Here is a 13,993-nt window from a genome sequence, read left to right on the forward strand (position 1 = left end):
ATCCACTGTATTGCGGATTTGAAACTCGGGTATGTTTGCAAAGAATTTTTAAAACATTGTTATCAGCATAGAAACATTGATGATACGGATGCCGTTAAACCAATCATCACCATGGTAGGCTAGCCTAAGGATTAAAGCGTCCAGGTTCCATTTCAGACAATGGGTACGATATGTGAATCCCATTTCTGGTGTCCCCCGCCGTGATATTGCTGGAATATTGCTAAAAGCGGCGTAAAACCATACTCACTCACCGTCATCACTTTGTCTCATCCTCGTTACACAGGGTATTTTATCTCCAATTCACTCTGCAGGGCTTCGTCCGATGATCGGGTACAAACTCCAAAGAGAGACTTATGATCCCCGAATGAGAGTTTGCTTACGCTATTATGGAGTAATGTGGGTTTTACTGTGTAAGCCTACTGAAGTACCATGCCGCAGTTTAATTTGGTTACTAGCTCCGTGGGATAGCCTAGTGGTTAACGTGTTCGTTCGTCATGACGAGGATCCGGGTTCGATTTCCCACATGGGTACAGTGTGTTGATCCACATCTGGTGTTCCCCTGTCGTTATTTTGTTAGACTATTGTTAAAGGCGGCGTAAAACTTCACTCAGTCACTAACATGGGTATTGTATCAGACAGCATACTGACGCCAAACCGAGCTGTCCTTGTCTTATCCCGTTAATTCAACTCGCCAGGCAAGGTAACAGCAATAAGTACATTTTAACGTCTTTGATAAGACTCGGCCGGGACCCGAACCGCCGATCTTCCGCTCTACAGGCTGATGCTCTGTCCCCTAGACTACCGAAACGACCCCAAAACGAAGTATTTTTTAATCCCAAGAATATATTTTGAAAAGGTATCTTATTTTGAACTATAGAGAGGGGTCAACGTATAGACAACGTTGTACAGCACATCCGTTTTACTCTGGGAAACATTAACTTCCACTTTCCCACAACCTAAAAACATTAATAAATATATTAAAAACAAACAAATATTGATTCTACAAACGAATTAACCTCCTGGGTCGAATGTTATTTAAAGATCTGCCAAGATGGCGATGAAAACTTCAAAACATCCTCTTAAGCTATGATGTTTTCGAATTACAAAGAAGCTTTTAAATGGTCGTCTTATGGCAGTAACACATCCAATCTGATAGTCTGCACTTAAAATATCTGCGGCTCGTCTGTCTTATTTCTAGACAGCTCTTACATTTGTACTCCGTTCAACCCGTGTATGGATGCTTCACCGAGAAGCGCAGTAGGTTGTGTAAGGTATATTCCCCATGCCATTTAAGTAAATACAATGTTTGCCCAACAGCTGATGACTGGGTAAACAGTGAAACGTATATCATCCACTACGGAGAGTGGATCTATTTGCTCTGTGTTTTTCAATACTGTCCGTGTGCGACCTTTTACCATTGCTATTAACAACTAGGTTTTAATGGTCCGTAGCGATATTCTCGATAAAATGCGATTGCGGAAGTAATTTTCCAAATGAACAGAATTAAATGGCACCGAGTACTTGAACACTGGTTCATTAGCCGTAGATAGAACGCCGTATACGTTGCTGATTAACGCTACTTGATTATAACATTGTTTTTCGGGGTGTTTTTCGGGGTGTATTTTGCATTGGTAGCATCCTGTTGCAATGGGACTGAGGAAATCCGGTAAGGTTGACGTTAAATGTAGATTGCCCGGGTTTGAATATCACATTGATATGATCCGTTAAATCCATCGGTTTAACTACTGGTGTGATACCTAACACTCACTCACTCACTCCACGGTCACTCCGGACAATCTACACGCCTGATCGAATGCCTCCATTAACGCATGCTTTTCTCCTGAACATGTCACGTGCTTCGTCAAGGGAGATAATTAGCGTAATCTGCTGGCACGACAATAAGATGGCGTCACGCGTGTTCTGGCTTTGGCAGTGTGTTGTATTAAACAGAACTTTTAACACTCTCATTACTCGAGGGACGGGCATTTATGCGTGCTAAATCTGTGAATGATTCCCCACAATATGTCGAAGGGCTATTTCCTAAGCACCAGACAGAAACAAAGGGAATGATTCATAGAATTACAACAACTGCTCTTTCCTACTTCAATAAACTCAATCCATTATCTTTAGGCCTAATCAAGCTGTATCGTCACCTAGCCATGAAACCAGTTCGGCCGTAACACGGAGGAACCCAGTCTCTTTAGCACGATCCCCAAGCGATGCTCATCTGAACGTTCCAATCTCATCTGAACATCAAACAGGAACATGAGAACCAATGTTACAGCCGATGGCTGCTAATTGTCGTGCTCAGTCCTGTGACGGTGAGATTTTCTGCCTGATTGTTATTTTAACCGTTGAACCTTCACGTGTGTGATGAACTGCGCAACTCAATTATGCAACATATAGAATGAACCAGTCGAGCATTAAAGTAAATCGCGCACATGGCTAAAACTGACGTTTTAACTTAAAAGCAAAGCGGGGAAATTGCATGGTTCGGTAACTAATATGAATTCACAGCCGGAAAGATCGTCTCGAGTTTGTTATCATCTTTTGGATGAAGATGTTAGGGTCTTGGGCAGCATTGTTGGTGTACCTCAAAACCCAAGTTCGATTCCGTGGGAATATTCCGTGGAGATGTGGGTTCAAATATAGGAGAAACTGCATCTAACCTAGGAGAAACTGCATCTAACCCAGGAGAAACTGCACCAAAGTTTTAAACTTAGGAGATTCTGCATCAAACCTAGGAGATTCTGCATCAAACGAACGAGATTCGTGCTCAAACCTGTGTGAAACTGCATCAAACCTGGGAGATTCTGCATCAAACCTAGGAGATTCTGCATCAAACCTAGGAGATTCTGCATCAAACCTAGGAGATTCTGCATTTCTGCATCAAACCTTGGAGATTCTGCATCAAACCTAGGGGATTCTGCATCAAACCTAGGAGATTCTGCATCAAACCTTGGAGATTCTGCATCAAACCTTGGAGATTCTGCATCAAACCTAGGAGATTCTGCATCAAACCTAGGAGATTCTGCATCAAACCTAGGAGATTCTGCATCAAACCTTGGAGATTCTGCATCAAACCTTGGAGATTCTGCATCAAACCTAGGAGATTCTGCATCAAACCTTGGAGATTCTGCATTTCTGCATCAAACCTTGGAGATTCTGCATCAAACCTAGGAGATTCTGCATCAAACCTAGGAGATTCTGCATCAAACCTCTGCATCAAAGGAGATTCTGCATCAAACCTTGAGGAGATTCTGCATCAAACCTAGGAGATTCTGCATCAAACCTTGGGAGATTCTGCATCAAACCTTGGAGATTCTGCATCAAACCTAGGAGATTCTGCATCAAACCTAGGAGATTCTGCATCAAACCTTGGAGATTCTGCATCAAACCTAGGAGATTCTGCATCAAACCTTGGAGATTCTGCATCAAACCTTGGAGATTCTGCATCAAACCTAGGAGATTCTGCATCAAACCTTGGAGATTCTGCATCAAACCTAGGAGATTCTGCATCAAACCTAGGAGATTCTGCATCAAACCTTGGAGATTCTGCATCAAACCTAGGAGATTCTGCATCAAACCTAGGAGATTCTGCATCAAACCTTGGAGATTCTGCATCAAACCTAGGAGATTCTGCATCAAACATCCCTAGGAGATTCTGCATCAAACCTAGGAGATTCTGCATCAAACCTTGGAGATTCTGCATCAAACCTGGAGATTCTGCATCAAACCTAGGAGATTCTGCATCAAACCTTGGGAGATTCTGCATCAGGCCTTGAATTCTGCATCAAACCTTGGAGATTCTGCATCAAACCTAGAGATTCTGCATCAAACCTTGAGATTCTGCATCAAACCTTTGGAGATTCTGCATCAAACCCTGAGATTCTGCATCAAACCTTGGAGATTCTGCATCAAACCTAGGAGATTCTGCATCAAACCTTGGAGATTCTGCATCAAACCTTGGAGATTCTGCATCAAACCCTAGAGATTCTGCATCAAACCTAGGAGGAAATTCTGCATCAAACCTGAGGATTCTGCATCAAACCTTGGAGATTCTCATGCATCAAACCTAGGAGATTCTGCATCAAACCTAGGAGATTCTGCATCAAACCTTAGGGAGGAGATTCTGCATCAAACCTAGGAGATTCTGCATCAAACCTAGGAGATTCTGCATCAAACCTAGGAGATTCTGCATCAAACCTGGAGATTCTGCATCAAACCTAGGAGATTCTGCATCAAACCTAGGAGATTCTGCATCAAATTCTGATTCTGCATCAAACCTAGGAGATTCTGCATCAAACCCTGGAGATTCTGCATCAAACCTTGGATTCTGCATCAAACCTAGGAGATTCTGCATCAAACCTTGGAGATTCTGCATCAAACCTAGGAGATTCTGCATCAAACCATGGAAACCATCACCCTGGATTCTGCATCAAACCTTGGAGATTCTGCATCAAACCTAGGAGATTGATTGCATCAAACCTAGGGAGATTCTGCATCAAACCTTGGAGATTCTGCATCAAACCTAGGAGATTCTGCATCAAACCTTGGAGATTCTGCATCAAAAGATTCTGCATCAAACCTAGGGAGATTCTGCATCAAACCTTGGAGATTCTGCATCAAACCTAGGCATTCTGCATCCTAGGGAGATTCTGCATCAAACCTCAAAGGGGATTCTGCATCAAACCTAGGAGATTCTGCATCAAACCTGGAGATTCTGCATCAAACCTAGGAGATTCTGCATCAAACCTAGGAGATGCATCAAACCTTGGGAGATTCTGCATCAAACCTTGGCATCAAACCTAGGGATTCTGCATCAAACCTAGGAGATTCTGCATCAAACCTAGGAGATTCTGCATCAAACCTAGGGAGATTCTGCATCAAACCTTAGGAGGCAGATTCTGCATCAAACCTAGGAGATTCTGCATCAAACCTAGGAGATTCTGCATCAAACCTTGGAGATTCTGCATCAAACCTAGGAGATTCTGCATCAAAAACCTAGGATTCTGATTCTGCATCAAACCTTGGAGATTCTGCATCAAACCTTCTGGATTCTGCATCAAACCTAGGGAGCATCAAACCTAGGAGATTCTGCATCAAACCTAGGAGAATCAAACCTTGGAGATTCTGCATCAAACCTTGGAGATTCTGCATCAAACCTAGGAGATTCTGCATCAAACCTAGGGAGGAGATTCTGCATCAAACCTAGGAGATTCTGCATCAAACCTAGGAGATTCTGCATCAAAAATTCCTCAAAGGAGATTCTGCATCAAACCTTGGAGATTCTGCATCAAACCTTGGAGATTCTGGGAGATTCTGCATCAAACCTTGGAGATTCTGCATCAAACCTGGAGATTCTGATTCTGCATCAAACCCTGGAGATTCTGCATCAAACCTTGGAGATCAAACCTAGGGATTTCTGCATCAAACCTTCTGGAGATTCTGCATCAAACCTAGGAGATTCTGCATCAAATCAAGATTCTGCCCTGGAGATTCTGCATCAAATTCTGCAGGAGATTCTGCATTTCTGCATCAAACCCTGGAGATTCTGCATCAAACCTTGGAGATTCTGCATTTCTGCATCAAACCTTGGAGATTCTGCATCAAACCTTGGAAATTCTGCATCAAACCTTGGAGATTCTGCATCAAACCTTGGAGATTCTGCATCAAACCTAGGAGATTCTGCATCAAACCTTGGAGATTCTGCATCAAACCTAGGTCTGGCCTAGGAGTAGGAGATTCATGGTGAAGCCTAAAGGATTCTGAATCTACATCAGGAGAGTCTGGGTCAAGCCTAGGAGATTCCTGATCAAAAAACGGAACTTCTGGATCAAGCCTAGAAGCATCTAGGTTATACCTTGCCATTTTGCATCAAACCATTGAGATCATCTCGATCAAAACAGATTCCTGGAACTCATACCTCTTTTAAAAGCCGGCTAAAAATTATGATCACGTTTAAAAATGGGCCTGACTGACAGTGCCCAACGAAATCATTGATCTGAATTGTTGCACATGACATCAATCAGTAGTTTGTCAGGATCATACCTGATTATTAGTACTCCCTATGTGTCATGTGAGCCAATTGATGATGTTACTTACAGTTATATTGCTGGTGTATCCTGCTGTGATATTGCTGGTATTCCTCTGTGATATTGCTGGTTTACCCTGGTGTGATATTGCTGGCGTACCCTGATGTGATATTGCTGGTATTCCTCTGTGATATTGCTGGCGTAGCCTGCTGTGATATTGCTGGTATTCCTCTGTGATATTGCTGGTATACCTTGCTGTGATATTGCTGGCGTACCCTGCTGTGACATTGCTGGTATTACTCTATGATCTTGCTGGTGTATCCCACTGTGACATTGCAGGTATTCCTCTGTGATATTGCTGAGATATTACAAAAAGGCCATAAAACTCTACACCAAAAGAATAGACCGACATGATATTGCTCAAATAGTGCTAACATCCACATTAAACAATATCTACTCACCCTACTCACAAGGAACAATGTCTAATTCAAGTTGATTCACCCCTATGGCCTGTAAGAATGACATGTTTAAGTTAGTAAAACGATATTGATCGTGACAGACACGCAACACACATGCCATAGATGCTTGCCCCCTCAAAAAACATGCTGGCATGATAAACTAATCTCCTCAACTGCTTAGCTAAAATGAAAATATAAACATTTTTTAACCTGTATTGTCCTATAATACAAACGGCATATTCCTATCAAATGTTGAACACTACACTGACGAAACATTGCTGTACGTGTATTAATATGGGTTGGTTTCGAAACTGACATCTGTTGTCGGATCCATGACGTGTTCGGGTGAATGCCTGTTCATTCAATAGGCTGTCGGAATCGTATACAAACACGAAGGTTTCTGTATGCCGACGTTAACGTAACGTAACACGACGTTGTGTTTGTATATCATCTGTTCCACGGAGGACACTGTTTACACACGGCTGATGGATATCCGATGTCATGTGATCAATTTAGATCAATTAGATCTGCCAGCAATTCGTGCAGGTAGGATTACCTGTCCCCTTACGGCTACGACGCCAGGTAAATACGCCGTCCGCGCAACGACTTCGTGAAGTAGAACGCAACGTTCTGGGGGGCACTTTCTCCCAGCGTTAAGGACGACCCGGCTGGATGGTCGGTATTTCAAACATTGGAGTGGCGTTCTCCTCACAGCGACGGGGCAATGCATGCGTTATTATGAATATCTGTTTGATCAACGCCCGTATTAAGTGTTACGGCACTCGTATAGACATCCTGTTCTGAAAGATCGAGACAGAAAAATGTTAATCTTTTCCGTTTTATCTTAAATAGTGGCAATGACTCAGAGTCTTCGTAAGAACACTACACCGTTTTAAGTTCCCCGGGTACAAGACCTTTGCTTTGATATGTTTTATTCATGGTTTCAAAGTCTTTCTCAGCATGGCGCACTCTTTAACTGAACGAGATAGTGCTGAATTCCATTGCTGTCGGTAGCGCTGAAGCTTGTTCGTGGATACGTGTACACCTTCAGCCTTAACTCGGTATGAGAAATAAACTTCTACTTTCCGTAAGAGGGGTGAGTCAAACCAAATTTCGATATAAATTGAAAGCACTAAAGGGATTTCATGGGATGTAAAAAGCTTTTTTAATAATTTAGTTTTATGCGTAAAATAGGTGGTAGTTAGGTTTATTATTGTTAACATTGACATATATAGATCGGTCCTGTTTCATGGACGGTTATTGCGTGATGTTTATTTCAGGACTTGCCTAGGAAAGTGTTTTCACAAACTCGGCGTCACGATTTTACGAATTCAATCTGTGCAAGGAATTAAGGGACTATCCGCATAAAATCCCCCTTGGTTATATTTAGTTCGTAGTAAGTGGAACAGCACGATTGGGGTATGTGTGGCGTTTGACTGTTAGAGGGATATACAGCTACTGTCATTACGAACATAAATCACCCCAACTAGATGAGGCGGGGGACTTTTTCAACTCCGTGATGGGGAGGCTGGAATCATTGGGGGAAATGATGGGATTTAGCTCTGGCAAATGACTGAGTAAGTTGTGTTTTACGCCGTTTTCAGCAATATTCCAGCGGGATCACGCATCTGGCTTTTTACTGAGGGGCAGTTTGAAATCATGGGGGTAAATGATCGGATTAAGCTCTGGCCAATAATTGAGTGAGTTGTGTTTTACGCCGAAATATTCCGTTAGGAGCACGGCATTGGACCTTTTACGCTCTGTGAAGAGGCAGTTTGGAATCCTTTGGGAAATCATGGGATGTAGCTCTTGCAAATGATTGAGTGAGTTGGGTTTTACGCCGTTTTCAGCAATATTCCAGCAGGATCACGCATCTGATTTTTTGCGCCCGCGAGGGGCAGTTGGAGTCTTGGAGGTAAATGATGGGATTTAGCTCTTTCAGATATTGAACGAGTAATGTTTTATGCCGTTTTCAGCAATGCTCCAGGATATAAAACAAGGTATCCGTTGTGTACATATATACAAAATACAATGCTATTGAATTCTGGTTAATGTGCATCTTTTCAATCTGGACACCCTTCAATCCGGATGGTTAACGCCATGAAACGCTTAGTATATTAACTTGCGAGAAACTGATCCACTTTGGTTGTTTTATGCCGTAAGCGACAACAGTCCATGCACCAGTGTGAGCAAAGATCTACGGCGAGTGAAGTTCGCTGATCCACAATCAAGTAAGTGACAAACCCGACCCGAAGTTCTAACCAGGCCAGGTCACTAAGCCTGACCACCCGATCCACGGAATCGCCTCTCACGATATTCCTGCATGGGTTGCTTGGACAAGTTCTAACCAGGCCAGGTAACCAAGCCTGACCACCCGATCCACAGAATCGCCACTCACGATCTTCCTCGGTTGCTGAGACCAGTTATAACCAGGCCAGGTAACCAAACCTGACCACCCGATCCACGGAATCGCCTCTCACGACATTCCTGGGTTGCTGGGACAAGTTCTAACCAGGCCAGGTCACCAAGACTGACCACCCGATCCACAGAGTCGCCTCTCACGATATTCCTGGGTTGCTGGGACAAGTTCTAACCAGGCCAGGTCACCAAGCCTGACCACCCGATCCACGGAATCGCCTCTCACGATATTCCTGCTTGGGTTGTTGGGACAAGTTCCAACCAAACCGGGTCACCAAGCCCCACCACCCGATCCATTCAGATGTCTCGAACGATAATCTTGCAATACGGGGACCAATTCGAGTCACACAAAACTCCAAAAGCGATACTGACACTAATAGCGTACACACATAAACCAACACGCCATGGAATATCTTATTGGCCTGAACTTTAATGGCGCAATACGAGATTTGCCCCCAAGCATTGTGAATTGAAATTAAGTAAAATGTAATTTTATTCTTCCGCTACCTGAATTTTTTATCTCTAGAAATGATAACGTGCAATCGCCGAGTCTGATCAACCGAATGCATTCAGTCTCCCGACAAATAGGGGACGGTGGGGTAGCCTAGTGGTTTGAGCGTTCGCTTGTCCAGCCAAAAACCCGGGTTCGATTCCCCAAGTGTGAAGTCCATTCCTGGTGTCCTTCGCTATATTATTCCTGGAATGTCGCGAGCCTTTGTCAAAGTATGCCGAGTTACACGATCGTCTTAGTGTTAAAATCTCTTCGTTGAACTGAGCCCTAGTCCTCAGGTTGCAATTTGCAACCCTCGTCAATATGGACACCCTGGATTCCGGATGGTTAAGGAGACGTATGTAGATAGAACGCTTCCCGACATGTAAGTCAAATCTTAGGATCAGTCTAAACCTTACCTAAATGTTGGTTTAAAACCGTTAGAAATTAATATGAACGAAACTGATTTAGCTTTAAGGCTGGTATCATGGAGGAATAAACTAGGCAACACTCAGCACATTAAGGAGTCATGTCTGACGTCACAGACTGATTAGGTACACGTGTAGGACCAAATAAACTCCCAAATTCTACTAACATTAGCCAAAACCTAATTCAAACATAAAGCAAGCATGAAAACCAAGAGCTGTTGAGTCTTATAAGTGTAAAGCAGTTAATTATTAGCCCTGAATTATGCTAACTGAAAGTACATATTTATAGACCTTGCATGTGCTGTTAGGGTCATAATAAACCTATTTAAAGAATTCTTTCACTGAAAATACACGAAGTCAACTTTCGGAGAAGGGTGCAAATTTTATGTGACTATAACTCGGTGCAGGACGTACATGTTAAATGAATATAAAACTCCTGTAATTTTCTCGAAATGAAGTTTAACGTCGGGGAATGAAATAAAATCGTTTCAATTATACAGGGTTATGCATGTTCATGTTAGTGTGGATGCTTAAAATTTGTACTTGTCTTTAGCTCCTCCCCTGAAATACCAGTCTAACATGAACACCCGTAGCCTAAAGACTACACGGCGACCAGTCCTTGTTTTATGCCTTAATGCTGAGCGCAAGGCAGGGCAAAAATAAGTACCATCGTTTTACGTCGTTTGGTTTGACGAGGCCAGGGATCGAACCGCCGACCTTTGGCTGTCCGTGAACGCTGTGTCCACTGTACCATGAAGACAGGTCATCAGTTATATGAAAAGTTTCAACTCGTTACAAACGAATGAGGAGTTAGTAATGATGAAACATATGAAATGGTCAGTCGTCTGGGGCGCCACAAGTCGTTATGCAGAGTTGCGTCCCTTAGGCGTGACAGATACCTATATTTATCAATTCATCCTGATTGTGTTTACAGATTGTCAGCACCATACTCATGTAGTTTCACCGAACTAAACGCCAAAGGTCGCCATCACTTCGGACTGTCCTTCCAAATGGTCAAGCGATTTTAGACGTCATAGGTATCGACGTCAACATCTTTGACGTCAACACTTTTCTTGACATCTGAGACATGTTTACGTCCTCGATTGTCCCATGTGTCCTACATCATATTTTGACAAATACTAATATTTCGAACCCATCTGATAACCATTGTGATAACTGTCCAATGAAATTCACCCAACAAGAGAAAGAAATGTTTTGCGAAATCGGAGGTAGGAGCAATGGAGGTTATGATGTAAGTCCAGGGCCCCGTTCCTCAAAGCGATCGTAGCGCTACGACAGTCGTAACTCCCATACTTTAGCATAGACTTACGACTGTCGTAGCGCTACGATCCCTTTGAGGAACGGGGCCCTGGAGCGCTAACAAGATGAATGACCTCAGGGCATGTATCAGAATATTCTAACTTTGTTCTGTTTATATTTCACGTCATTCGTTCAACCATATAGCGAAGAGAAAACGTACACCATTGAGTTCGTTTGTTTGTTGTGTAACGCCGCAATCAGCACTGGTTCAGCTATGTGGTGGCGGTCTGTAAATAATCGAGTCTGGACCAGAAAATCCAATGATTGGGATACGATGACATGTGTCAACCAAGCCAGCGAGCCTGACCACCGGATCCCGTTAGTTGCCTCTTACGCCAAGTATGGGTTGTTGCAGATCTATTCTGAAAGCTTGCGTTGACCTGCGTTGATATATTTGATATCACAAGACACTCTGTAACCGGATCTTCATGGGTACACCATTTCGCCAAAAATCATTTATTTAAAAGCAATTTTTTCAATTTTCAGATAACTATAGTATGAGACAATGCAACCTTGAGAGAAGTAAACCTGTAGTCAAAGAGGAACGGAGCCCTGATGACTGACTGACTGACTGAGTTTGGTTTTAAGCCGCTTCAGCAATATTCCAGCAACATCACGGCGGGGGACACCAGAAATGGGCTTCACACAATGTACCCATGTGGGGATTCGAACCCGGGTCTTCGGCGTGACGAGCCAACGCTTTAACCACTAGGCTACCCCACCGCCCGGAGCCCTAATGAACCAGGTCATGTAGATTTGAATCTGTGAAACGGTTAGACTTCTTTCATCTAGAACAATAACATAGGGACGACTGGAAGGAAGAGAAAAAGAGAAGAGGAAGGTGTGGTTCAGGGACTGTGACGCAGACTAGTGTTATAATGAGTGAGTTGAGTTTTACGCCGCTTTAAACAGTATTCCAGTGACACAACTGAGTGTAGGCTTGATGTGGAAGAAGACGTGCGATCTCAGATGTTTACCACTGTGGTAAAACCCACGACGGGTATATTGTAGACACACTCGGGAAGAACAGGGATTCGAACCCAGATCCCGGATTTCGTCGTGTCGAAAGGACACAGTTTTGACGATTCAGACGAATGCGCTTTAAGAAAAATGTTAAAGGTTCAGATTGCTTCAAAGTTCATTTGAAACCCTGAGATGCAGCCCGAACCTTGTGAAATACAATGCAGCTTGGTGTGAAAACCAACACGAGGCCATTAGTCCTCCTGAGACCCTAACGAAAATAGGGGACAGAATTATATATCATAGGAGACGCGCTGTATACCTGACCACGTGACCCTATCGCGTTGGTCTTCTCGTCTGTTACCGCGAGAAAACGTGTCGGATCCATAATGATCAAAGTGTGACGAACTCTTTGGGCCTAATTCCGCTGTCTTCCACATCATCAACAGCTCCATATGTACAACAGTGGCAGAGGCGTGAACACATCTGCTAATCAGACGATGAGTGTGATGAAGTGATGATGATCCCGTCGTCTTGGGGGACGGCTCGATACAAGTCACCTATTATCTACAAAGCACAATCAAATAACCTTCTGCATCCAGATGTACACTCTCACAGCCTCCTGAAACCCGATCCGCATCAGCAGCAAAATACCTTCTAAAGATGTCCTTTCAGACAGAATTACGTGAAGCAGCGCGTCCATTCGGATTAGATGTCAATCTATATGCTTACTGTCACTCAAATTATCAATATACGTACACACAAGCATAGAAAATCAACAGATGTCGGACAACAATTCCTATTTCCATTATTAATCATATTTAATGCGTCGGTATACTGAAAGCTGGTGTGTGTTCCGCTAATGACTCATGCAATATAACGCCATGTACTTCCGTGATCCGTGGGACTTGGGATTACATCCTTTCTAACAAGAAACGTATAAATAAATAGATCAGCAATGTCTACTAATAGTTCATACCAACTACTCAATACACAAGATGCCAAAGCGGAGTCTAGACACAGTTAGGCTTCCCAATCGGTTTAGGAAAGATTGAGGGTCTCCGGGGGGTAAGGAAAGTAGAGTTCTTCATGATAGCTCCAGGAATGAAGCCTTGATTGGCATCAAAACACCGCATGGAGACATCAACAACGACCGAGATGAGCTGATGGATAGACTGCTGTTTCACCATACCTTAAAGGTATATGCGTTTCATAAGTGCACATGTGTTATTCGTCTATTGCTCGAAGGTCCAAACTGCACCATAAAAGTTCTAACTCTATCTTCAGGATAAGATTTATGCGAATGTATTATACGCCAAAACTACTGGAATAGTAAAGGGCGTAATCATATCCCAGCTAACACACAACGTTTCCACTACCTTGTGGAAAGATTGGTAACGTCAGGACTCAGCGTTGTCACAACGTTAGTATCACGTCATTATATAACGTTATTTCATAACGTTACAGCAACGTTACGTATATACGTTGTCAAAGCGTTGTGCATCGACTATTACTCAACGTTATGTTTAAACGTTTCTGAAACGTTGATGCGACGTAATCTCTTTCCCAAATAATCGTAAGAACAAGAGCGTACACCGAATTATTCGTATTTTCTGCAGAAAATAAGACCGTAGTGCATTATTTACTTATTATATTACACTTTGTTATTTCCATCCCATAAATATACTGATGTCACAGTAACGTCATTTCCATTCTAACTGACAACGTTAATAATAAAAATGACCTATCATAACATCACGTCGCTACGTTGTGACAAAGTAAATGGGAGTCCACAGATTCACGTTGTGACAACGTAAATGGGAGTCCACAGAATAACGTTGTTACAACGTAAATCGGAGTCCACAGAATAATGTTGTTACAACA

The 13,993-nt window shown here is 42.9% G+C and overlaps 1 long non-coding RNA gene across 1 annotated transcript; it reads right to left on the reverse strand.

The window, feature by feature from the left end:
- Nucleotides 1-2,077: 2,077 nt before the first annotated feature.
- Nucleotides 2,078-13,588, reverse strand: LOC124253674. The gene is made up of 3 exons (XR_006892259.1): nucleotides 13,509-13,588; nucleotides 7,777-7,780; nucleotides 2,078-2,088 (listed from the first exon to the last, which is right to left on the reverse strand). It is a non-coding gene; the product is annotated as an uncharacterized LOC124253674 (long non-coding RNA).
- Between the last annotated feature and the right edge of the window lie 405 nt (nucleotides 13,589-13,993).

This window comes from Haliotis rubra, unplaced genomic scaffold (genome assembly GCF_003918875.1).
Source record: "Haliotis rubra isolate DU_JTF1 unplaced genomic scaffold, ASM391887v1 Scf55, whole genome shotgun sequence".
NCBI classification, from domain to species: Eukaryota; Metazoa; Mollusca; class Gastropoda; order Lepetellida; family Haliotidae; genus Haliotis; species Haliotis rubra.